We start from the raw sequence: 27,543 nt of genomic DNA, 5'->3' as shown, positions 1-27,543 counted from the left end.
TACTCCAGCCCTCTCATCATCTTTGTGGCCATCTTCTGTACCCGCTTCAATAACTCTGCACCTTTCTTGCTTCTTGCTTCTTTCTTTGCACCTTAAGGCTGGGGGCCTTAGGGCTTAGACACAGTACTCCAGATGGGGTCTCAGAAGGGCAGATTAGAAGGAAATTATCACCTCCCTCACACTGCTGGCCACCTTCTCTTTTGATGCAGAACAGAATGCTATTTCACAGAAAGGCTGGATGCTCCTCAAGGATTTCTTTAAATTGCAGGAACAGGCTGCCCCATGTGGTGTAAGATGAATTGTTGGAGAAGACGGGTGTGGCTAAATGGGGAATTTTTGCTGTGACTCCATGAAGAAAATACAGTTTTTATCATCTTGGAAAGAAAGGACAGGCAACTCAGGAAGGTTAAAAGGATGCTGTTAGGATATGTGTAAGGAAAACTAAAAAGATGAAAGTCCACCAAGCACTTAATCTGGTTACTGTTGTTAAAGATAATAAAAAATAATTTTGCATGAACAGCAAGAGGAAGGCCGAGGAGAATCTCCATCCTTTACTGTCTGAGCTGAAAGGCAGGTCCTGCTTGAGCAACCTGTTCTCCCTCTATGATCAGATGACACTCCTAGGGGATGAGGGAAAGGTTGTGGATAACCTAGACTTTATTAAGGCTTCTGACTCTGTCTCTCCCACATATTTGCTTGGTGAAGTTGGTAGCCCATGATTTGGATAGGTGTAATCTTTGCTGGGTGAAATCTGCTGGTGACTGTGTTAAATCCAGCTGGTGACTGATCACCAGTGGTGTTCAATGGGGATCAGTATTGGGACTGGCCCTGTTTAATATCTTAATTGATGAACTGGATGAAGAGATTGAGTGCACACTTAGTAGGCTTGCTGATGACACCAAGCTGGGTGAGGGAAGCACTGATCTGCTTGAGAGTAGGAAGACCCTAAAATGGGATCTGGACAGGCTGGCTCACTGTGCTGAGAACGGTTTTATGAGATTCAACAAGACCAAGTGCTGAGTCTTGCACTTTGATCATGGTAATCCACGCATAGCTGCAGACTTGTGTCACAGTGGCTGGAATGTTGCACTGAAGAGAAAGATCTGGAGCGTTAGTCAACAGGTGGCTGAACATGAGCCAGCAGGTAGCCAAGAAGGCTTGTATTAGAAATAGTGTTGCCGGCAGAACTCGAGAGCTGTCCTCATGTACTCAGCTGTGGTGAGGCCATACATTGAGAACTGAATTTAGTTTTGTGCCCCTCGCTACAAGAAAAACATCCAGATCCTGGAATGTGTCCAAGAGAGAGGCAACCAAGCTGATGAGGAGTCTAGAGCACAAGTCTTACGGGGGGGGGGAGCAGCCGAGGGATCTGGGATGTTTTAGTGTGGAGAAGAGGAGGCTTATGGGAGACCTTATCACTCTGCAATGACCTGAAAGGAGGTTTTGGAGGGGTGGGGGGTCAGCCTCTACTCTCAAGTTGCAGTGATACAGTAGGAAGTGTTGGCCTTAAGTTACACCAGAGTAGGTTCAGGCTTAGGTACAGAAGGTTCAGAGCTTGCACAAGCTCAGGTTGATGATATCAGTTGCCCTATCTTTGTCCATTGATTCTGTTACTCTATCATAAGAGTCCATAGATTGGGCAGGCATGATTTAACCTTGGTGAAGACATGCTAGCTGTGTGAGATCACCTTCTCAGATGTGCTTTAACATATTTTCATTAGTTTAACATATATTAAAAATATACATTAGCTTTAACATATATTCATTAGTGATAGGACCAGAGGGAATGGCTTCAAGCTACGGCAGGGGAGATTCAGGCTGGACATGAGGAAGTATTACTTTTCAGAAAGGGTGGTCAGGCACTGGAATAGACTGCCAAGGGAGGTGGTGGAGTCACCGAGCCTGGGGGTGTTCAAGGAAAGGCTGGATGTTGTGCTGAGGGACATGGTTTAGTGGGAGCTATTGGGAATAGGTGAACGGTTGGACTGGATGATCTCTTGGGTCTTTTCCAACCTTGGTGATTCTATGATTCTATGATTCTATGATTCTATGATTCTATTTTCCAGGTGGATCTGATCAATAATCTTCCCAAACAAAAAGATGCAAAATATATAATTTCATTAGAAGAAGTTATATCCAATCAATGTGGGAATTATGAAGCAGCGATTTCCATGCCATGGGTCCTTTTATTGAGAAATTTTTTTTTCAAAAAAGGCTTTTGAAAATCCAGATGGGCTTTGTTGTCATCAACAGATGTTTGCTGAGAGCATGCTTAGAGCTCTCTCATACTTCCAGTTTTGTTCATAGAGGCTTTTCTCCACTTATTTGTACTGTTCACTTCTCATTACAAAGCAGGAACAGCGAATGGTTTTGAATATCTTTGATAATCATTTTCATAAAGTAATTACAAACTTTCTTGTTTCTGGTGATTCTCATATTTTCAGTCTGTGTCTCCACAGGAGCTCCATTCCAGTTTGCTAGGGCATATGACTTTGGTGAGCAAAGGTAGCTTTCATTAGCCAAATGTGCAGAGAGTGCCTCTTCACAGTTTTTCACTTTCATTTCTCACTTTAATTACTCCTTTAAAGATTAAATAAGCAAAACATATTTTATAGAAGGATTGTACAAATGTATCTCTGATAAAGCACATATTGAGATGCAGATCATTTTTATTGCTCTGTATCTGAGATTGAGCTGGATTAATTTTGCAATAAAAGCAAGAGAAAGAGAACTTGGAACCATAAAATTGGTTTACCAAAATTTGCCCATACCAGGTTGTATGCATACTGCATTCCTGATTTTCTATTTTTACTTATGAATTCCTAATTCTCTCCTTCGTATGTGTAGACACAATTTAAAATAAATGTTTCTTTTATGTCAGTTTTTAAACCCCCAGCAATCAGGAAAGGGTTGTTCTTTGTGACTTAGAAACAGAGATCAGGAGCAGGTGCACGTTCCTGTTCTGCTACTTAACTGTAAAGGGTCTGTGCAATCTTCTTTATCACTAGAATGTATTGCAAAACATGCTTTAACTGGATTCAAGGTCTTGTCATTTTGAACTGTTTCCAACAAGTTCCTACAGTTTAGCTTGGTTTAATTATACAACCATCATCTGACACAAAGCTGATAAATTTACAATTATTTATACACGATTCCTACAATAAAATAATTAAAATACTGAGAAAGCAGGGGATCACACTTAGATTTCATGGTTTATTTCACATACACATAATCTGATCTGTATACTATGTCCTACATTTCAAACATTCTTATTTAAAAAGTACAAAATATACTGCAGAATCATTGGAAATAAAGATTGCAGTTTAAGAGATATAAAGCAAAGAAAGAAGTGTAAATATTTGCTTTAAAAAAAAAGAAAAGAGAGAGAGAAGTATAATTTTTAATATGCAAAACATAGATCTTTTTGTTCTCCTTTTCTTTGTTTTATATGACACCTTCCTCTGTTTTACAGAAGACTGAATGGTAAGAAGATTCTGTTAAGTACTAGATAAGATTTCAGATAAACATTATTATGATGAATCAAGAGATATGTTGTCTGCTTATAAACAGACAGCATCCAGAACAATTTGACTTATTCATTATGATAATATGTAATACATATATCTATAAAGAAATATCAAGCGTCACCGACAGCACTTTTATTTCTATTCCATTTACATTATTGAAAGTACTTTTTCTAAAGATACTACAGAATTTTCAGTTACACCGATTTCTGGGTGACGCAAAAATAAAAAAATCCAATGAGACTTGCTGAGGTTGATAAGCTTTAAAAGCAGATGCGCCAACATTTATGAAACACTGATCTGAGGCGGATCACTAAATATTAAAATAATTTCAATGCAGTATTCTATTAGGAGTGTGGTAGAACTATCAGATTTAATTGAGTAAAAAGGCAAAATAAGTAAAAGCTCATTAAAAAAATCCATACCTTTTACTTCAATGATACCAGAGGATAATGAAGTAAAATGTACTGCTTTATTGTCTTTAGAAAGTTCTCAAGTTTCCTACAGACTCCATGCCTGTGAAAAGTTTGACAGCAACATATTGGGAAAATTACTTCTTCAAAATTCAAGGGCAAAATCAAAGCCGTATTTTCTTCCAATGCCGACAAAGATCAGTAGAAGCTGTTCTTATACATAAATCAAAAAAATTGAAGCATTCAGTACTCAGCACTGGCCTTCTCCACTGCTTCCTCTCATCCTTTCTCACTTCCCTGGGTAGACCATTTGCAGCTGATAAACATTTTATGTAGAAACAACATAGCAAGAGAAAAACAAAATAACAACTGCCACTGGGACAGTATCTAGAATAGGATATGCAGTCTACCTGTGTACATATTTTCTTATGCACACCATTTTAAGAAAAGCTGTGGAACAAGTGTACATATTCAGCATATAAGATTGTCCATGACTGTACGTTCCTAAATCTCATGTAATTTATCAGTTAAATTTTATTTGTTATACTCAGTGCTAGACTTATTTAGCAAGCAGGAACATTCCCATAACATCAAAGGCAACAGAGAGAAAAATTGAGAGCAAGATCCTGGCATTTCTTAACTCAGTGGGAACTTCACCACTGTGTTAGACAGGGATTTCACCCCTATTTTTTAACACTCTTCAACAGGAAATATACAGATGGTCATCATAAACAATACTACAATACTAACCTGAAATTGTAATATATCATATAGTTTCTTGACCATAACTTTACAAATTGTACAGGCTTTAAAATCTACCATGATACCAAAAAGTATCCAGGAGATACCTGTTTTCAATAAGGATATTGTCTCCTATTAGCAATGATAAAATGAACACATATTGAGGCATTTGATTAAAGAGCTTTGAAAAACAGTTCGTTAGAAGCAGAAATCTGATGCTGATCCAGTTCACAGTGAGAAGCATATGAATTAGCAAACAGCACCAATAGAGAAATAAATTTTTAGTTACAATCATTTTTTGGAAGAAAAGCAAAACAAAAGTAGGGCCATATGGACTTGCTTAATGAGAATTTTTGGTGTATAATATGCTTCTCTGATTATCTGTAGCTTGTGTGACCTTTTTTTTTTAATCTAATGAATAATATATATATATATATCACTCTCACCATCTGCATTAAGGACCACACCAGCAGAAGTGCTTCCAACCTTCATGCTGGTTAAACTTCTTGTAAAATAGAGTTCTAGTGATTGTCTGTTATTCCAACAAATATGAAGAATTGTAAGTTACATGAGGAATTTTTGCTTCATGAAGTGAAATACTGGCTAGCAGTATGTACTTCTCACACTCGTTTGAAAGAAAGATATTTCAAATATGACTAGTAATATTTATGTTAACCAACAGTAATGGGGTACCCATGCACAGTAGTCATGATTGCAACAAAGAAATATCTTCAGCAGTTGCCTTCTCACTGACTTTGACCTACCTTGCCCATGAAATCTCTGGAAGCAGTGACAGATTTTAAGAACAAAGAACAATATCATAGATTGTTCATAACAAAGAATTAAAAACTCATAACAAAGAATAATCAGTCATATGCCGTTTACAACTGAACATTTGTTCAGCAAGGTGTCCATGAATATTTGTTCAATTTAGCAGATAAAATTGCATTCATCAGTATTAATGACCCTTTTCAATTACACTATCTAGGCACTTGAGTTCTGTTAACATAGCTCTGAATGATAAGCAAATGTTTTAATGCTTTGACCTTCAGCCTCAGATGATACAAATGCAGGTGACACTCTCAACTGGAGGTTACAGATCATGGGAAAAAGGAAGTCTGTTAAGAGTTTGTGGAACTAACAAGGTGAATGTAAAATTGCTTGCTCTGATTCCCTTCATGACTTTAGGCAAATCTTTCAGGTGAAGAAGCACAAAAAAAGAATTTAAGTGCATATAAAGGCTTTGGTCACTAATCTCTTTGCCACTTTGGATAATTCTGTAAACTGGCAGTGTTCTATGCCTTTGCCTCACAGGAATTGTTGTGTATGATTAAATAGAGTATAAAGGAACAGGTTTACGTACAGAAATGAGAAACATGAAAACATGCAATAGGGAGAGATTGGGTTGGTTACTCCTTTCTCTAACTTTGCTTAGTCTGTTTACTCTGTAAAGCTCAGATCTGCCAACATTACTGCATACAGTTTTATTTTGAAAACTGACTAGATGTTTCCAAAAAGACAACAAGTTTTACTAAATATGTGATGAAAAGTAGAAAAATTTACTTATTAGTAATAATCATATATTCAGTGGGAAAAACATTGGAAGCACAATAGTGTTCTAAAATGTACCAGCAAGCAATTAATATAAAGACCTATACAAAGCTAAATGATATAGATGTACACACTTCAATCATTCAACAGAATATCTAATTTCCTACCAAAACAACATATCTGTAAATTCATATCACGCTGTCTTCTTTCTATACTTGAAGTGAAAAATAACTAGTGAGTTTCCTTCATATTCATAGAGAAAATAAACCAGTGCTGTTCAGTTGCTTCCATTTTTATTGATCCCTTCTCAATATTTTTTATGCAAGCAACTGTTTACCATACTATTACAACAGAATAATGCAACCTTACATAGCACCTTTTTTATTACTACTTAAAAAAAAAAAAAAAAACTGCATCATATAAGCTACCAAAAAAGAGACATGAATTAAAATCACATTAAAATGTACTGCTTTGTAGATGTTAAATAGTCAACAGCAATTTCTAATTTTCAGTTAAATTTTATTTGCAAAACACCAGAATCAAATTAATCCTGACTACAAACACATTGGATGGAAAAGTGAACTTGCCCTATTGATTGAAACAAAAGAACTTAGTCTTTTGCAGAAATGCAGGACATATCTCTCATTACCCATTTCAGAGATTCATTCTCAAATACAAGCACAAAGTGAAACATATGCAGAATAAAATTCTGACCCTCTCAATCTGGACTTTTTAAAAATGTGTTTAAAGTGAGTCATTATGAAGGACTGCAAAGAGTTTAGGGGAGCATATCACATTAAGAAAAAATACCGAACAAAAATCAGTGGCACATTTTGTGAACAGCTACAATGTATTGCAAAAAAAAAAAAAAAAAAGAAAAAAAGAACCAGAAACCTTACTGCCTGGTGAGTTCAAATGTGTGAAAGAAATTCTGCTCCTGGTTTTGCAGAGGTGTCATTTCCATTGAATTTAAAGAATTATAAGTTTACTGTTTTCCAGTCCTAAGCTGCTGTACATGTGCTATGATGTTCCTTCTTTTTAACTCTTCTATTGGTCTCAATCACCACAGAATAAGATGGGAGATAAAAACCTATTGCTAACAGAAAGAAAATATTATTTTGTATGGATAGCAAAACTGTATTTACTGGAAGAATCACATAAGCCTTTAAATTTATTTTATTTTTTCATTTTTATTTTTTCTCTTCTGATCAGCCTGTATAAAAGTACAATAAGAAATGTTACTAAAACTATAAGCAAAGACATCAAGATTTAACATTTTTTTGTTGAATAACCTGTGTAATGAGGCACTGAATTGTAACATAAGTTTAGGATGTTCATACCTGCAGATAATTGAATTACTGAAGAAGGGATGTAAATCTCTATTCAATTTCAATGGACTTTATAGACTAGCTTATAGAGATTAAATCTGTTTACATAATTTCACCAAAAGGTTCCCACTAAGGAAAAGGGTATTAGATTTCACAAACCAACTGCATATAGCTGACATCTATATATGTAGCTCTTTAGATTAAGAAAGTCTTTCTAGTTTGAATACATAAGCTTAAGAAATAATTGCAGGGAACAGAAGTAATTTCTGGAGCTTTATTAATATCAGATTAAATGTGTTGAAAATGAAAAACCAGCATACTGGGTACTCCCCACATTTCTTTTCTCATTAGATCATTTCAGTCTTTACTGTACATTACTGTAGATATCCAAGATGATCCCTGCAATCAGGAAAATTCTAAAGAGGAGAATGCAGGTGGAATCACTTATGATTTTTAGATCATTAAGATTTTGAAATATTGATATATATTAAGAAATAGATGGTAATTATCTACTGAACAACATTAATTAATGGTTCAGCATGCAGAGTAAAATGAAATTCAACATATGATATTAGTATATGCAGGATTTATGGTAGTAAACATTATCTAATAGAATACAATTATGATTCCTTACTGGAGATTTATGATAGAGTCATAGAATCATATAATATTTTGGGTCAAAGGAGCCATTAAGATCACCTAGTTCTGATCCCCCTACTGTAGGCAGGGACACCTCCCTCTAGATCGGGTTACTCAAAGCCCCATCCAGCCTGGCCTTGAATGCTTCCAGGGAGGGGGCATCCATAATCTCACTGGACAACCTGCTTCAATTTCTAACCACCTTCACAGTAAAGAATTTCTTCCTAATATCTAGACTAAATCTAGCCTCTTCCAGTTTAAGGCCATCTTCCCTCATCCTACCACTACATGCCTTTATAAAATGTTCCTCCCAGCTTTTCAGTAGGAAAAAGCATGCAGTACCCTTCAGCTATTGGAAGGACATTATAAGGTCCCCTCAGATGTTTCTCACCTCCAGGCTGAAAAGCCTCAACTCTCTCAGCCTGTCCTCACAGGGCAGATGTTCCAGCCCTCTGATTATCAACTGATTATCTCAAAGTAAAATCAGCTGGAAGGACTTCTTTGGTTTCACTGGATTTTGGATTTGCAATTTTGTTCAAGTCATCTGAGAATAATTCATTTAAAATTTGTCTATTCCACTAGGTGATGTTCACAAATAATGTAATGTAAGGTAATAGTGTGTGAGTATATTCCTTTCAAATTCTTTTGGCATTTTTCAGAGAAAAATCTGTGTTAGAATAAAAGAATTTGAGATTTCTAAATCTAGTCTATAACACATTGTAAATTACCAGATTATATGTATGTATGACCAGCGACAAAGACTATTATCAAAAATCTTGCATAGTATATGGTTCTTAACTTTGCCATACAGTCTTTTAAGCATTTAAAATAACCTTAAACATGGTGTATCCACTGAGTTTCTCAGTGACACTAATTTGTGTCTAAGTCATTAAGTACGAAGTACCTGATAGATCTAGTGTTATAAAATTGTCTTATCTTTTTTGAACTGTTAATAATTTCCGCCCTCATATCACTTTTTGGCAGAGTTTCACAATTCAATATTCTGGTGTATGAAAATCTTTCTTCTGTTGTTTTTCAGCCTGACATCCAGTAATTTCAAATATTGTCCAGAAACTTTTTCAATATGAGAGAAAAAGTCTTAAGTGTAATCTCTTCTCTAACTTCCTCTCATCCTCTCTCTTCCCCCCATTTTCTTATAAATAAAATCTATTGCATCGGTATGCAAAGACTGCAATTAATACTTATCGGTACAACAAAAAATGCTATGGAGTACTGGATTGAGATTGTATTAGATCTAGCTGGGATATAGCTAGCTTACTTCACAGCAGCCTGTATGGTGTTGTAATTTGCATTTGGGACAAAAGCAGACGTGAAAGCACACCAGTATTTTTTGCTGTTTTTTAACAGCGTTTACAGAGCTGAGGTTTTCTCCCTTCCTTCTACATTCCCATTGTCCTGAGCCACTGGACTGGAAGTGGACTGAAAAATGAGAGGGGACAAAGTCAGAAGAGGTGATTCAAAATGAATAAAAAGATATTCTATAACATACAATTGCACGGTCTGCAATGAAATCCCAGGGAAAGATAAAAATGATTAACATAGATATGGAACTTATGGAGCTCTTATGCTTGCTGAAGCCCTGCTCCCCAGTAAGGAGTTGCACATTTTCCTGCCTGTAGGAAGTAGTAAATGAAATTCTTTGTGCCTTGCTTGCATATTTAGCTTTTGGTTTCCTTATTGACCTGCCATTTTACTCAATGCACCAGTCTTCTCACCTTTCTATTTTTAACTGGCCCTACATCAGAGAGGAGGGAATGAGAGTTGTCAGGGTGAGTGCCTGTCTGCTGGACAGGGCCCACCCACCACCATCTTTCAAAGAAATATTTCAAAAGGTGTTTCACAGCCTCTGAATGATCATATCATAGAAGAATAGGAAAATTCTATAATAATTGATCTCATAACCCTTGAAAAAAAAATAAAATTTCCTGAAGCAGTAGCATGAGGACAGCAGCTTAGTGAGACAAAGGACTTAAAGATCCTTTCTTCTAATCTTATATAAATATATTCTGTATTTTAACCCTAATGACTTCTTACCAAGGAAGAGTTAAGTGTCTTATGGTTTAATTTAATTGCTAAAGTCTTAAACTGTACATGATACTTTCTAAAAGACAAAAAGCAAATTGCACTCTCCTGGGAATTCTTAATTGACCCATCCAGTTTTGGTGGCTTTTAAAGGGCAAGTCTAACTGGAAGATTTCCTTAATTAAGATCACTAAATTTTATGTCAGCTGTGACAGTCTCTCTTTTTGGAGTTATCATCCTCTCTTTTTGGAGTTACCATCCATGTAGTAGGTCTTATTCTCAGACCTACTACAGTGTTAATATTAGATATATATTGGAGTATGTATTCCACAGTTAAATATTCTGCCAAAAACTTAAATAATACATTTTGATAGAAAGGATATGTTGGCCCATTCTAGAAGTTTCCATCATCAGACCTTTTTTTATCTGACCTGTAATTTTTTTTTGACAGTTTTCCTATATTCTGTCCTGTTAATATTTTTCTATCTGATATTCTGCCATTCTTCTATTTCTGCCAAGCAAATAGTTACTGATACAATTTCTCTGAAACACTGTGAAGACATGACAGAGAAAAAAGAAAAAAAAAACAACCACCACTATAATGTTTGAAGCAGTCATGCAAAATTGCCATAAACATTTACTAGCACAAGAAAAAAATTGACATGCTTGCCATCAGTAAAGTGATTGGCAATAATTAAAAAGACAATAATATTTTGCCCAGAAACATACTTCTGTGAGGAAAATTTGGTATAAATATTTGGTCTCTCAAAAAGTGAATGAACAGAAGAGATGTACGTGAAAAAAAAAGAAACCTAACGAGACATTTTGATTTTCAAGTTTCTTTCAGAGCAATCATTTCTGCAGAGACAATTATTGTGCCTCCTAACACATAATAAACAAGTATTCTGTATTCAGTTTTAGAAAAGGAATAAAGGACTTGTTCAAGCTCATAGTACATGTCTATTTCCTTCTAAGCAGTAAATTGTCTATAATATTCATGGCAGACTTGGTGTTTCATTTTTCCATGCATGAGAAAGAAAGCATAGCAGGAGATGGAGTGTGTTCAGATTCCATCCCAAAATGATGTTGACTACTTAAAACCAGTGAACTAGAAGAAATCTAAGAGATAGAGTTTTGTTTTCCTTTTCTATCTACTGGACAAAAGTACTTCTTTAAAATGTGCAATAATTCATTTTAAAAGACTACATCTGATAGTTAATTGTCTTTGGTTTTATTGCAAATATTAACATCATGAAGTAGACTGAAACAAAAAAAAAATATTCAGAAATGTATTCTAAACATTAAAATTAAATTCCATATCACCTGTTATTGTCACACCTATGAGCTATCTAATGTCAATGCTTTTTCATGGATTTACTGCTAGAATTGTCAAGGCATCTTTCTGAATTAAAATAATCAATCTATCAAAAAAAAAAAAACCAATTTAAATACTACTGAATTTTCAAAAGACGTTGGGCACATAGTAGTTCTGAAAATTCAACTTAAATAGTATCATTTGAGCTGAAGACTTAAATCATAGAATTATAAATCATAGCATGGCTTGGATTGGAAGGGGTCATAAACATCTTGCAGTTCCAATCAGAAGGGACATTTAAGATCATCTAGTTCCAGCCGCTGGCTATAGGCAGGGACATCTTCTAGACCAGGTTGCTCAAAGCCCTATCCAGCCTGGCCTTGAATGCTTGCAGGGAGTGAGCATCCACAACCTCACTGGCAACTACTGGTTGGTAGTCTCACAGAGATTTTACTGTTGCTTTTGATTTCATTTACATATTTGGACAGCAAGAATATATGACAACACAAATTTTAGGCATATGAAACAGAGAAAGAGATAAAAGATGCATAACTCTTAGATGTTTTTCAAAAATGTGTCTTTGGCAGTATTTTTTTTTTCATTTGATTTCACTGTCGTGATGGTATTGACCATATCATTGACTCTTCTTTTGGCATTCTTTTTCTTTTACTTACCCACACCTCCAATATGTCCCAGTAGTCCCATCCTTGCAGCTACTTTTGAACTTCATACTTCCTTGAAACAAAAATTCTGCAGAGAACATCCATACTTTGTCTAAAATATAACCTGTTATGTCATTGTTTTTTTTTTCCTTTTTAGTTCTCAAGCTTTACACTTTCTAGTTCTCTCTTGATTTGCTTATCTAAAGAATGTACATGTACTATTAACAGCACTGAAGGTTTGAATCAGGATTAGTACCCTTGGATTATGCACAGATTACTGGTATGTTAAATGTATTAAAACACTCAAATTTCCATTCTGAGGTCTTTGATGAAGATAATAGAATTTTGGACAGGAAGACAAAACAAATTATGAAAAAATCTCTGTTCAGTTCGGTTGATCCAAAGCATGTACCTTTACCAGTCCTGTCTACATCTACTTTGACTTTCTTTGAGTCAGCTTTACGTTAAAGTAAACATTTCCATTCACCGAGTCAATGACAGAAATGAAGAATCATCCCTTTTCTGTGTTTCATTCCACTTACAGAGTGCTGCTGCTGTGCAGCCAGTTGCTAAAGAATATCATCTTTCTAATTTTCTTTTTTTTTTTCACATTGATCTCATCAACAGAACTCCATTAATAGCAACTATTCAAGCACTTAGACAAATTCCCAAAGATAATACCACTTTTAAGAACTAAAATAAATTCATAGTGTATGCAAGATAATCATTACAGTATAGGCTATATGAAAACTTACAGATATCAAATTGTGACCTGCTACTTCTAGGAAAACTGTAGCAGTGCAATAGTACCTTCATAGACGTTTGCACGTAGGAAGGTATGAGATAAACGAGCTGAATGTATGCAATCTAATATAGAACCAAAGGAGATCTGTGTAAGGCAGTAGTGTATTGTGAGGGAATGTGAGTCAGGAACTTTCCAAATATAGTATTTCAACTCTACACACTTTTTTGCTAGTGACAGAAGTTTGAGTGTGTGCCTAGTTTGTGGACAAAATAACCCACTAATTAAATTCGCATCTGATATATGGATGACAGATGGCAACACACAGAACATAAATGATTTGCTATATAAACAACTGATTTAATTTTGGAAGAGATGCCAAGGCCTATGGCCACTATTTTGAGCCCAAGTAGTGGTCACAAGACGTATGCTGACTTGCGGTTATTAAGCGGACAATTACAGCAAACTGCAGTTGATGCATATAGTGAGATAACCATAAGACACCTGGGACTAAGCAGAAGCTTCTGTTGTTTCAAACTATTACTTCAACACTAAGCTGCGTGTTTTATGGCATTGCACAGCAGATATTGTGACTCTGCATCATGTGTAACAGAAATGATGCTCAAGCCAGTAATTATAATTCTCTGCAAAACACACCCATTACCCTTGACTGACATAAGAAACGAGAAACATAAAACAATGATAAAAATTTTTAGCTCTGCAGACATATAATACATATTAAAGTCATTTATACATGTAATAGATAAATATTCATAAAAATTGGACATCAGGATGACCAGGAGGAAAAGAAATCAAACCAAAAAGAATGATACAATATTTACTTAATCATGGATCAAAGTACATCACAAATTGCATTCTGTGCGTCACTGAAAATTTCCCATCCTAATAACTGTGGGATATCCTCTTATTTAATTACAGGGATCCATCTAATCTTTCCTGGAAATTTGAATCATGAAATGATAATCAGAAAATTCATATTTCTTTAAAAAACAGCATTACAGCATTATAGAATTTCTAGTAACTTATGAGTTGAAATTGCATTCACAAATTCAGTTATGTGTATATATAAGAAGGATTTGGCCATCTGTTTTATTATTCATACATAAGTCTGCATGAATAAAAGTTGTTCAGAACTACTTAATACATTAATCTGACAAATAATTAAGTAGTATATGTATATTGGTTTTACTTATAGATTTACACTGTATTTGCATGTAGTAAAGAAGTCTGGCTAAACATAAGTGGAACATTTTCATTTAATTTAAATAATCTAAGCCATATTTACTGTGCATCTTCCTCAAGTTTCTGAATTTTCTTATCCTATTATTCCATTAATATTATCAATACAATCTGCTGTCATACTGCAGGTAACTACTTTTCAAACTGCAAAATAATCTCATATTAGGTTAAAAAAAGAAAACAAACCAGCAAAAAAACAAACAAAAAAAACAAAAAAACCCACCTGCTTTGCATCAATGACACAAATATTTTCTGATAACTGTCGCTATGCTATAATTTGTGCAAATATCTGTCCAAATCAACAATTTATGAGACAGGATTTTTTTTTTCCAGTTAATGTTCCTATAATGTCTATGGTGGATAGTTTACAGTTGATTTATACTACAAAGAGTCCATGACTGGAGGAGAGGTAGGTACAGGATTAAATATCTATTTTCTGTGCTATTCGTCCATATCAACTACTTAGTATTGTTGTGAAAAGTAAGAGTCAGAGAAGATAAATACAAAGGTATGTTTTATTTTCCTTCCATCAGTCCTCCAAACACTCGTTTTTTTTTGTCTTCTCTAAATTGTCTGGCTGACCTCCATCAGATGTTGAGAAAGTGTTTATCAGTGCAGAACATACAGGAAGAATAATCAGTGTAGAACATGTAAGAGGAATTGTGTAAGCAGACCACAGGAAAATAACAAAGCTTGTAGATTTTCATAGTGTACGTAGCTCTAGGTTCAGAAAAATCTGTGGGAGTTAAAAAAACAAAACAGAAAAATTAATTAGAAAAATCCAGAAAAACCCTTTCCCGGGGAGATGCAAATGTGCCTACAGAAAACAATGAAATTCAGAACAATTTTTATAATATGAAGAAAACAAAATGTGAGGATTTTTTTTAAATTTAAATTTATTTCAAATACTTCAGATTTTTTTGAAGAAAATATAATATAGGTTGATGTTATCAGAAGTTAAATATTTTGCTACTTCCCAATGGGAAATGAAAACACATAAAAGAAATGAAAATCTCTTTTGGAAAATGATAATAGTGTGAAAATTATGTTTTACTTCAGAAAATGAACTCAATAGAAAAAGCCTGAGGAACTACAGTAGAAGTCTTTCTTTATTATTGAACTTTTAATAGGATTGAACTGTAAATGTAACCGTTTTTTCTTTGTTTGCTTGTTTTTTCCCATATTGCTATAGTATGTGAGCACTTTTCTAGTTATTACAGAATAATTCTTTCAGTAAGTATGCTGAAATGGAAAGCTGTAATAATTCATTTTTCATCTGAGTATGAGCCATGTCCAAATATTCAATTGGAAGTTTCTGAACCATACTTCTTTTTGTCCACTAAGTCTCAATTCAAAAAAATGGAAACAAAGGCTATAGTGACTGCTCTGAAAGTAAGTCTCCTATTTTGTTATGTTGATTCATGACATCAGAGGTGGATGTTGGTGGCATGGTAGCAGAGGCTGAACCTTCCTACCAATGTTGTGTTACATTTTGTTGCAAAGTGACAGGTGGCAACATAGGGGCAGTCTGACAGAATGACATCAGACATAGAAGTGTATATGAAGCAAAGGTGTATCACTGAATTCCTCCATGCGGAAAACATGAGACCCATTGACATTCATCAATGCTTGCTGAACATTTACAGAGAACAAACAATGGATGTGAGCATAGTAAAACGATGAGTGGTGCACAGTGACAGTGACAGTGGGTCACTTCTGCTGGTGTCGATTTTTACAACTGCAGCATGCTCAAGGCTGGCAAAAACACATAGCTAATGGTGGTGATTATATTGAAAAATAGTGTTTTGTATCTGAAAATTTGCTCTATCCAAAAGTGTTATCATGCTCTTTATATCTGCTGCAGTTTCCATGGAATAAATACGAGGTATTACTTTTGGAGGGGTCTGCAGCCATTAAAAACGATGGACAACAATTTCCTCGGGGCAATCATTGAGAAAATGTCATTTGCTTTCACATAACAGCTCTTTTTCTCTTTGATGTGTTTCTCATTATTATCAAATATAAAATAATCTCAGTTCTGAATTTGTCATTTTAAATGGTCTTTATTTTCAGTTATGGTGAAGAAAGAAAAAGGAAGGAAGGGAAGAAGGGAGGGAGGAAGGGAGGAAGAAGAGAGGGAGAGGGAGAGAAGGAAGCGGAGGAGGAGGACGAGGAGGATGTGAAAAAGGGAAGGCAGAAAAGGAGGATAGGAGGAGAAAAGGAGGAAAGGAAGAAAGAAAGAGAAAATTGTAAGTACTACCGATGGAACGTCTTCAGGGACTCACCCCAATATTTTGATTCACTGAGTTTTTATGAATATGAAATATAAGCTGCAGTTTTAAACCCGCTTGGCAGATGTAGAGAGCTGATATGCAATTTCTAAGATAAAATTAGAAGTTACATAAAACATTTCCCTGCTTCTGGACTAGAGGTGTAACTCGAGCAGTCCAACTGCAGGGTGATAGTGAAATGGGACGAGACCAGGTACCTGCATGAGCAGTTTATTTCCTCCACCCATGGGAGGTATGCTGGAGCCGGGGCACTACTGCCTATGCAGTGTCTTTGTTAAGTGACCCTCCATACACAGACTTGTTCCCCCTAGCCATGCTGGCCATCCCACAGGTGTTTCTGAGTCTGATTCCCAGCAGTCAGCAAGTCAGGCCTTATCTACTTGCTCAGGAGTTGCATGAGCACACCCCACCTTCCTGCTGTCTGCGTCATCACCCATGGCTGTTAGTCTGCCTTCATCATGGCTCTATCTGCCATCATTTCTAGCAGACATACTATACCCGAAACTATTTTAGTGGAAAAATCAACTCCCGTGGATTGCATGGGATCTCTCAGTGCAACATGAAAAACACCAGAACACTTCTAATATATGAGGAATCTTTAATTAATTTTAGATATACAGGCTAAGTTTGGAACACTTAGCTATAGCATATTTTGATTAGAGCATATTTTGTCTTTGACTATAGCAAATATATTTCAGATATTCCTAATGCAATCTCAATGCTATCTTGAAAATCATAAGCAGGCAGCAGATATCCCCCTTCCATTACTTATAATGAACTACTCCCAAAAGTATATAAGTATTTTTGAGGACTGTGACATCTGTTACAAAGAGCAAAAATACTTTATTTTCAACTCAATCTGTGCCTGGTCAGAAGACAATGGAATTAAGAGGTAATACATTATCGAACGCACACAAAGCATTCATGTATCATTTGAGCTAGGAACATTTCTTACAAACTAATTTACTAAATATAGTATCGGAATGCAAAATAACACACTATGATACAATATAATTAGAATAAATCAAATGTAATGAGAGTGTCCGAAAGGTGGATAGGCCTCACCATAACACTGAGGTGAGATGCACAGTCCGGTTGAGAAGTAGGGAGGAGAGCCTGATGAAGAAGAGCACATCTGGTGACCTTGCCAGGGATTATATCTCCTCTCTGACTGCAAAGCTCCCTGGGGTATGTACTTCTTTTCCAGACAGGTGCTCAGAACTGGAGCATTAACGCCTTAACTCCAAGTGCACTACCTGATGTTATGATGTGGAATACCGATAATCAAAAATCATAAAACCATGAGAGCAACAGTCTTTAATTTGCAGTCACTATCAATTGATCTATATAAATGGCCACTGATAATACTGTGCTTTCCCTTCTTTTGCAGCAGCCACATCATTTTCTTCTGTAATTTGTATTTCTTAGCAATGGAAAAGCATCAATATTTTTATTCTTAGAAGCTCTGTTGGAATTATTTTATGATGGCCTCCATTGGCATATTGTCTTCATTAACTACAAGTAAGTGAGTATTTTCTTCTGGGAAAATAAGATAAAATCTCTATATAATTATCTATTCTATATTTATCAATCATTTTTACATTCAGTTTGTTTAATCTGTTTTATTAGGGAGCTGTGTAGGGCTGTCGATGGAAGACTACTGTTGTAGACCTGGCACAATGAAACAACTGTATGAATACAGATCTGTACAAAACAAGTAATACTCTGGTATCTTCTGTTGTAGCCACAACAGCTCTCCAGTTTTTATTTTCAAAAGGTCCAATGTATACTGTAGCCTAAAGAAACATCATACAAATCCTGAAAAAAAAATGTGTTAAGTCTTAAATAAGATTATTTGCAAATGTTTTAAGGTAAGCTAAACCAGTTCTAGAGATTAGCATTAAATTTTCAACATTCCTCTAGTGATTGAAGTAATTTCTGTATAAAATAAGGATATTTATTACCTTCTGGATCAAAACTGATGAAGAATAAACTGCTGTTTAAAAGCAAGCACTATAAGTTTGCATTTAATATTTTTTGACTAATCAACAAGAATAACGAAGTGAAAATTGATACATTTCTATTTCATATAAGACAAAAAAGGAGTAGTTAAATAAGAAAAAATTCATTCCTTGTTTAAAAATTCTTAAGAGCAGTTGTGTGACAAGAAATCACTTTGATTAACTGTATTCCGATATAAAAGATTTTGCTACTTGTGTCCACCACCGGTCTTGCAGGTTTCTGATTTGCAGAAAATTACAAGGTTTCTCAGTACAATGCAATTGTGTACTGTGCTGATGGACCTGAGTTCTTCCAAGGCTAAGTACGACTGTACTTACCATAGTCTGATAATTCAGGCAGCTTCTTTTCATGAGAGCTCAGTAAAGCAAATATTTTGTAATTTCAATAATAATAGAAGATATATTCCACAAAAGGGATTTTTATTTTTATTTTTTAAGAAATTTCCATGGGTGCATTAAAAATAGCTCTGGCTGTTGGAGTATGATAGAAAGAAATTAAGTATGACCAAAATGTTTTGTGCACAATATTTGTTTGATAAAGAGGCACTTCACAATGGCTATAAAAATTATCCTGGTGTAGCCAGGGATTATTATTTGAAAAGAAGTTTCATTCTCAATAAAATAAAGTTCTCTCTAGTCCAGGATTTTATTTTCTTTTTTGAAATATTTTCCTTTACAAGTATTTTCTGTAGGCCTTCTGTATAAATAACAACATAAAGTTTATTCTTCTTATATGCACAGGAAATACCCATAAATTTCCATTCGATATCCAGCAGACTGAACAGCTTTAATTGTCACTGACTCAGATAACAGAAATTTATGAAATTGCTCATTTTCTTTGACTAATGACAACTCTAGTGCCAGCAATTATCCCTGGATAACATCAAAATATTGAGGAAATAAATTACACCTGTAAGCAACCAAAGAGGTTTGGGAATCACATGTCCTATGCAGTTTTTAAATGAATTCACTTCATTTTTCCCCACCAAAAGTGTGGTGTTCACATCTACTTTCTTTTTGCTTGCATTTATCAAAAGAACAACAGTTGCCAAGGATAATTTAATAAGTGCAAACAGAATAATATTGTCCTTTTATTGATAACAGTGAAGAGTAGTAAAATAATGTATTTGAGTCAGACTGTGGTTTAGCATACCAGGTACAGTTGGGTGCCAGCTCTACACCCATGGATATTGGATACCCATGCCAATATGTAGGAGGTAGTGTTTCAGAAGCAGCATCTGGCTTTTTGGCAGACTTCCGTCCATTTCACTGATGGCTTCAGTTCCCACTAAGTTGGTCACATTTTGTTGGGTAACTAATCCACTTTCCTCCAACAAACATTTATATCACCTCTCCTCTTGATTCTTTGTGTATCTATAATGCTTTCTGCTTGTATACCTTCTTGATAGCAAGTTAGTCTAAGGTGTTAACAATACTCATAATGAGTAATTACTTGTCAGCATAGATATACCGGTGTCATCATTCCAGGAAAACCTCTTCATACAGTCAGAGATTATATCAACAAAAAGATATTTTATGAGCTAGGATTAATATCAGTTTCCCAAATAAAAGTTGTATCAAACACAAGGTTTTTTTTCTGTTTGTGTACCTGCACCTCTGCTGTACTGTTTTCCGATGCAAGTTTATTGACTTAGGATTTCTGCCAGTAGAGTACATCCCAGAATATGCACAGGTGCCCTTTAAAATAATTTTATAGTCAGAGTAGCATACAATTTAATGAGGCAAAGGAAATCTTGTTCTAAAAGAGCCACTCATCCGTAGCGTAAGAAGAGGATATTGCATGCCACAGAGCAATCTTTTCTAGATATCCCTGTCCACAACACTGATAAATATGAACTACTTGGCTTCTCTTATTTGAGATTCTATTATTTATTCCTATTTATTTATTTTCATACAAGCAAAATAAACATATCATTCCAGAATTTCCTTTTTTTCTCCTGTCTTTTTTTTTCTATTAGATCTCTTTCTTTCTAGATAAAATGGAAATTGTTTTTAAAACAAATGTAATTATTTATAGTGAAAGTATTTTATTTATCAAAGTAATACTGACAGAAATTTAAGATTTTTGTCAGCTTAATAAGAAATCACATACAAATACATGATTTTCCACACTACTGTTACCATTAACTGTGTAATATTTAGATATCAGCACTCTCTGGGAAAAAGAAAAGAGAAATAAAAAAACAACTAGAATTTTTAATAACAGTATTTCTTTCATGTTTTAGCACTCACACATGTTAAATACATAGCTATTTCCTTTACTGCTCATCTCACAAAATATCCTAGAGATCTCTAATATATTGCTCCTGGCACTGTGAATAGCAGAATGCTAAGAACAAGGTACGTTGCAGTTTCAGATACTGATGAATACACAACTTCAACTCTACCATTGTAGGAAGGACTCAGAGTGCTCTGAAACCTTGCTATTTGAAATTGATGCCAATATATTCCAACATATATCCCAATAGCAAATAGAGCAAACAAACAAACAAACAAACAAACAAATAAATGATGCCAGCACAGCTCAGCATATTTTACAAAGAAATACTGTTTTGAGGTTGGGTTATTTTTTTTGATGTTTTTTTTTATTATTATTATTTTGATTTATTTATTATTTATTTATTTAGATTTGGGTTTTTTAAGTAGTTGAGGGTACAGAAAGACAATTTCTGCACCTCAGAAATTATAAAAATGCTTAAAATTCTGTACCTTGTAGTGCCTTAGGGCTTTTTCTTCAAGCAACTAATTTAGGCAACTACATGTCAGAAATACTAAATTAATTTTAATAGTGACTGACAAGCTGTGGATATTTTTTCTACAATATATTATGAAATTCTTTTTTGTGCAAGTCAATAAGAAAAAAATGATAATATGACCACTTTATATATGTATTTATATATCTATTCAGAAACAAAAATTAGCCATGAAGTGAGAGATCTTAGATTAAAAAAAAGTGGGATTCTTATTTTCCCATTTATTGCTGTCAGTGGCAAACTGGATCAATAGATGTTGACTGTTGCTGATCAGTGAAATCTTTAACATGGAATTTGACAGAAAAATTGTCAGTATTACTTTGACAAATAAAATACTTTTTTAAAATGTTCGATTTAAAATATTTTTTAAAATGTTCGATTTCAGACTAAGTGTCTACATAGGAATCAAGAGATGTCCATTTAAATATCTTGTATGTTTACACCAATAGCAAAGACAAAACATCCCATCAAATAAGAATATTTTTATTGATCATGATACATGAGCATGGGTTTGAATTGGGAAAAATAAAATATTTTCTAGAGATGCAAATCTGTCCTTTATATATAAAAAGCACTGTGGCTGTGAATTTAAGTCTCTATAAAACAAAGTTTTAATGAAGATGGGCAAAAAAAGCATAATTTGCATTCTGCAGTTTTAAGTCAGATAATTTTCAGTTTCAGATCATCTGGGACAGATCTACATCATATTCAGGGCTATCATAAAACATATTCCTGTTTATTTGGAACTATCTTTGTTGATGTTGTGCACAATGATGCAAAAAACAAAAGGTAATGAAACTGAAAACCGAGATACATTATATTTTGGAGGACCAGAATAGTACAGAGACAGCAAGGTTTTATGTCCTATTCAATATGGTTCCTACCTAGCCATGAGAGTCTTACATAGGAATAAAACATTAAAAAATATGGAAAATAATTTTTAAAAAAATGGAACAGTCCTTTTTCGACATTTTAGACAAAACATTCCAGTGTCTAATTTCAAAAGGACTGTGTGTAAAAGTAAAAAGAAATAAAATGACCATCCTTCTAAAATTATTGTTATATTCTACAATCAACACAAAATTATTTTTTATTTTTCACTTTGATCAAAGTATCAGAAAACATTAATTGAAACAGCTATAAGTGCATTACAAGCAAGCTCTATGTATGTTACAAGCAAGAACTCAATCTGAATATCTGTAAAACAGAAAATTAATGGCAGACTTGATTACCATTTTCATTAAGAGCAGATACAACACAAATCTACATGGTTCTTCATCAAAAATACACAGGAATATATTCTTATGACTTCCGTAGGAGTATCTTATTAGATGCTCACTGACACATACTCCTGCCTGCCCCAAACTTCAGATATTTAAGCCAGTATGGCATTTTTCTTGTCTTTGAAAGTTTAAAGCAGTGATCTTGGATAATTTTCTTTCTTACACAGATATTATAAGAGGGCTGGATCACCTCTCCTGTGGATAAAGGCTGAAGGAGCTGGTCTTATTCTGGGAACACCTCACTGAAGCCTTCCAGTACTTGGGGGGAGCTTCTAAGCAGGAGAGGAACCGACTTTTTATACAGTCTAATAGTGATAAGACAATAGAGAATGGATTTAAACTAAAAGAGAGAAAATTAGGCTAGATGTTAGGAAGAAAAATTCTTCACTCAGAGGGTAGTGAGGCACCAACATAGGCTGCCCAGAGAAGCTGTGGTGTCCAATCCCTGGAGGTGATCAAGGCCAGGTTGGATGGGGTCCTGGGCAGCTGAGCTGGTGGGTGATGCCCTGTCCATGTCAGAGTGGTTGGAAGTAGATGATCTTTAAGGTCCTTTCCAACCCAAGCCATTATATGATTCTATGATTTTTAATAATTAAACTAATGGAGTTAAGTTCAGCCCTAATACATTAGACTTGGAAAAACTTCCTAGTCAGAGACCTTGAATATTATTACATATCAGTGCTGACATTAAAACCTGCAGATTGGAGATTGGAATTTCTTAGGTGATAATTGATACAAGATGGGAATTTCCAAAACCCGAACTGAAAGTGCTGAGAAGGCATACAAGAATTTGAGGTGGTAAGTTTTGCTAAAATCATCTTTCCCATCCTTAAGCCATGCAAATCCTGTTGATCAATGCTCAAGAGAGAAGCTGACAAGTTTGAGGACACATTAAAAAGTCACCCATTTCATTTGCTTGCTCTAAGTTGGTGATACAATGACTGTCTTCATCACACAATTAAATTTATATGCCTTGAAGAAAGCCAGTGTCCTTTTTTATGGTGAGAAAAATAAAGATAGGACCTGAAGATTTAAGCAGTTTAAATTGTGTCAAAGCATAGACTTATTTTAGAATTGAAGGTTTTACTGTAGCTGTGAAATGATATAAATAGAAGGCTTTCAAATTATTTTATAGAAGATCAAGAAAAAAACAAATTTAATTCCATCACTGTTACAGATTACCAAAACAGAAATGACAGGCTTAGGATAAAAAAAAAAATGACTATGAGAAGCATTCTTTGTCAATTCATGATGACAGTGAATTCATATTTAAATTTTTTTAAACAGAGAAAAAACTTTTTTTTTACACCATTTTTTTAAATCACAGGCTGCCTGTTGTTTGCTTTTCACACATTAATGCAACAAATAGAAAAGCTTAATTTCCAAAGAATGCAATTTATTTTTTATTTCCAGCTGTCTGGAAATTCCACATGAAGGAAGAGATACATGTCTAGTCATTAGAATCCCTGGTAGCAAAGGTTTTCTGAGAAACATGTTGATGGAAAAATGTCTCATGAGTGTCCTGCTCCTGCAGGTTTTGTCCTTAGTATTTCAGACTGAGCACAGTGCAGTTCACCTTTACACAAAAATCACCTCCCCTTCCCACTTGCCCCTCTTATCATAAAGCAATATTTCTACTTCTATGAATACATCACAATTATACGCTGCAGCAGGACACAACTAATGTCTCAGCTGCATTATATCTTATTCTTCCCTTTCATTTCCCTCTACAGTTTAGGAAAAGATATTCGTTGAATGTAGCTGCCAATATTAGCAACACCCATTAGATATTATATTTCATGTCACAAGGAATGATTGAGAAGGATTTTACTGTTCTCTACTTGCTCTGAATTCTGAATGATCTACATCCCATTTTCCTAATAATCACAAATAAACAGTCTTAATGAGAAATTGTCACTTTGTAATCACTTTTCTCCTCTTTTTCATGGAATATAAATTGCATAAATCTTCCAGACATCTCCTGTGTGATCACTGAAGGGTGATCAGTGTGCTTATGAATCTGGTAGCTTGTGTACTGTCAGTGGCATTGACTTGAATTCCAACACATTATTTAGAAGAGGTCAAACAGGCAAATTGAAAGTGTCTGAGAAAAAAGTCATGCTAAAGAATGCCATTGTAAAATCATGTCTATGTGCATGTTTACTTTATATCTCAATTCATTAGAGACACTGAATTGGCATCAGAAGTTTTAACATAGACAGAAAGCGGAGGATAATTCAACAAACCAGTTAAGAAATGCTCTGGACAGTTGCAGGGTTTTGGCCAACTCATTCTGTCAAGTATCACAAGCAATGCTGAGTAGTCTGTCTTGGCTAAATCCTAATTGTGCACAGGACACTCCAAAATTATTTACACATTCATTTTCAGGTTTTCAGTTTCCAAGATTATTCACTACATCTTCTCTACAAAACATATAATTAGCCAGTACAAAAAAGATTGTGCTTGCTGTTATAGAGACAGAAACTATAGGTTGTTATCAAGATATGTTTGTATATTAGATTTGTGTGTAATAAGTTTATGTGACATATATGGCCATAAACTAAAATCCTATGGTATTGTTTGATTGATGCACACTTGCAAGAGTCTATTAAATTCTTCTATTTTTTCTTTAATACTCAAAATATCTAAAGTGTATCAGTTTATAATTCAGCTACATGTTGTAGTATTCTCAACAAGGACAGCTAGTATTTTGATTGTGGTTGAAGGATAAATTTTTACACCTTGCTTTCAAAACTGGCAGAAGAGAGCTTTGTTTAAATATTGTTTCTGACACATCTACAGTTATTATTTATAGTGTTCCTTCTCTAAAATGGTCTGAATTACGGATTAGTACTGCCACTGCAGGTAGAACAGTTAAAGTAACCATTCTGATGTAAAAAATGACTTACCAGCAACCAAATCTAGTCAAGCAGTAGCAGCTCACCCACTGACCATTGGCCAAGTTCAGCTGGAAGAGATGATGACTGTTCATAAAAACCGTAGAGGTTTTCATGATATGTTCATGTTATGTCACATGAAGAAAGCTCAAATTTTGTAACTTAATGTTTTGAGGCTCAGTAGGATTTTGCAGCACAGGAACCCAGAACTTCCTAACTTTAGCAATGATTAATGCTAAACACCATAAGGCAAAGATTTGGTCCTCTGCAAACTCATGGTAGATATGCTACTTTATTTGGACACAAATGCTAAAGGCAATAGAGTGCTGCAGGTGGCAGTTTGGAATGATACAGAAAATAGCAAGGGAACTTTATTCACAGTTACAGGGTAACTGTAGAGTTAACTGTAAAGGTTGATCATCCAACTGATGAAGGCACTCCTTTTCCTCATACTAGTTGTGTGCTGTTTGAAGTATAAATCCTCTGCAGTCTTATAAAAAGATCCAAAGATTTCAACTAATTATTTTATTTTTTAACCTTTTATACTCCTATCCTTTAAAAGCAGATCTCCTGTACATTACAAAGGTTTATCTCTGTGTGGGCATCTCTAAAATATCACTGCACTGAGTTATTTTGCAGTCTCTAATGTGATCATTTTTACTTACTTACAGCCCATGTATCAACACAGGCTCTAGTGTATTTTTACCTCTCAATACCTGCATTAGGAAAAAAAAAAAGAAAAAGAAAAAAAAAAAACCATATATTTCTAAATGATTTTAATAAGGGTGAAATTATTTGGGATACTGAATTCCTCTTCATTCTTATGGGCAGAACTGAAATTGCAATTCGAAGTAAAACAAAATTCCTTCTCCTTATGTGCTATATGGCTATATAAATTTAGTGGTCATTATATGTCTTACAAAGCAGATGGAATACACTTATACCTCCTTCTAACCTTTTGATGGATAACAGCAATGAAAAGACTGTGATATAGCTTTGCTTCCACTTTTATGGTGTGAAGTGCATTTCAGCACCTTATATTCTCATCTATTGGCTTTAGCTCAACAAAAAAAAAGAAAAGTTTTTAGTATAAATCAGTGTGTTGTACTGTATTAAAGTCAGCTCTGTCAGTTTAAATCCACCAAGTGCCTGGTCCAGTCAATGTCCAGTTCAGACAGATTTCCATATTTCATTTGCATCTTGAACAAACAAACAAACAAACAAACAAATAAAACCTCACATCTTTTAATATTTAACTGCTTAAATTTGAATGTTTTCAGGAATCTCATGATTTAAGGTTTTAATGTAAATACTATCTTTATTTCAAAATGTATAGAATGAACAAAACAAATTGAATGTCTTTAACCACTGATTTGAAAATAGGTGTGTTCATGTTTTTGTTGCTTTCCTCATAGTTTTAATATTAAATATATAAACAAATAGTTTCTCAAAGAAAATATACACAAATTAAAATATTGTCATTACAAAAGGAGAGAGATTTAAGACATATTTCTTCTACTGGAGAAAGCAGGAGAACCTACGTATGGATGGATTTTCTGATCACTAAATGTTTATGTAGTTTAGCAGTTTCAAGGCTACCACAAATATGCAGAAGAACTTCTTTATGGTGAGGGTGACAGAGCACTGGAACAGGCTGCCCAGAGAGGTTGTGGAGTCTTCTTCTCTGGAGATATTCAAGATCTGTCTGGATTCCTAACTGTGCAACCTATTGTAGACTATATGCTTTAGAGGGGAGGTTGGGCTGGGCGATCTACAGTGGTCCCTTCCAGCCCTGCAATTCTCTGATTCTATGATTCTGTAAGATAGCATACCACATTAATACAACATGTGAAGGTATGTTGTTACCTAGAAAATACTTCTAGGAATTTTAAAACAAGTTCTTGTCCTAAATATTCTAATATTTAATTGACATCTGTGATGCCAAATTCAAAACTGACAAAATGAAAAATCATTCTGTTTATGACACTTCATTTCTTTATGAGAATATGACCTCTTCGTATGGAATCATTGACATTATTTTTTTAGACGATATCAGAAT

The sequence above is a fragment of the Tetrao urogallus genome (genome assembly GCF_951394365.1).
Source record: "Tetrao urogallus genome assembly, chromosome: 3".
Lineage (NCBI taxonomy): Eukaryota > Metazoa > Chordata > Aves > Galliformes > Phasianidae > Tetrao > Tetrao urogallus.
Note: the sequence above shows the minus strand (reverse complement) of the source record.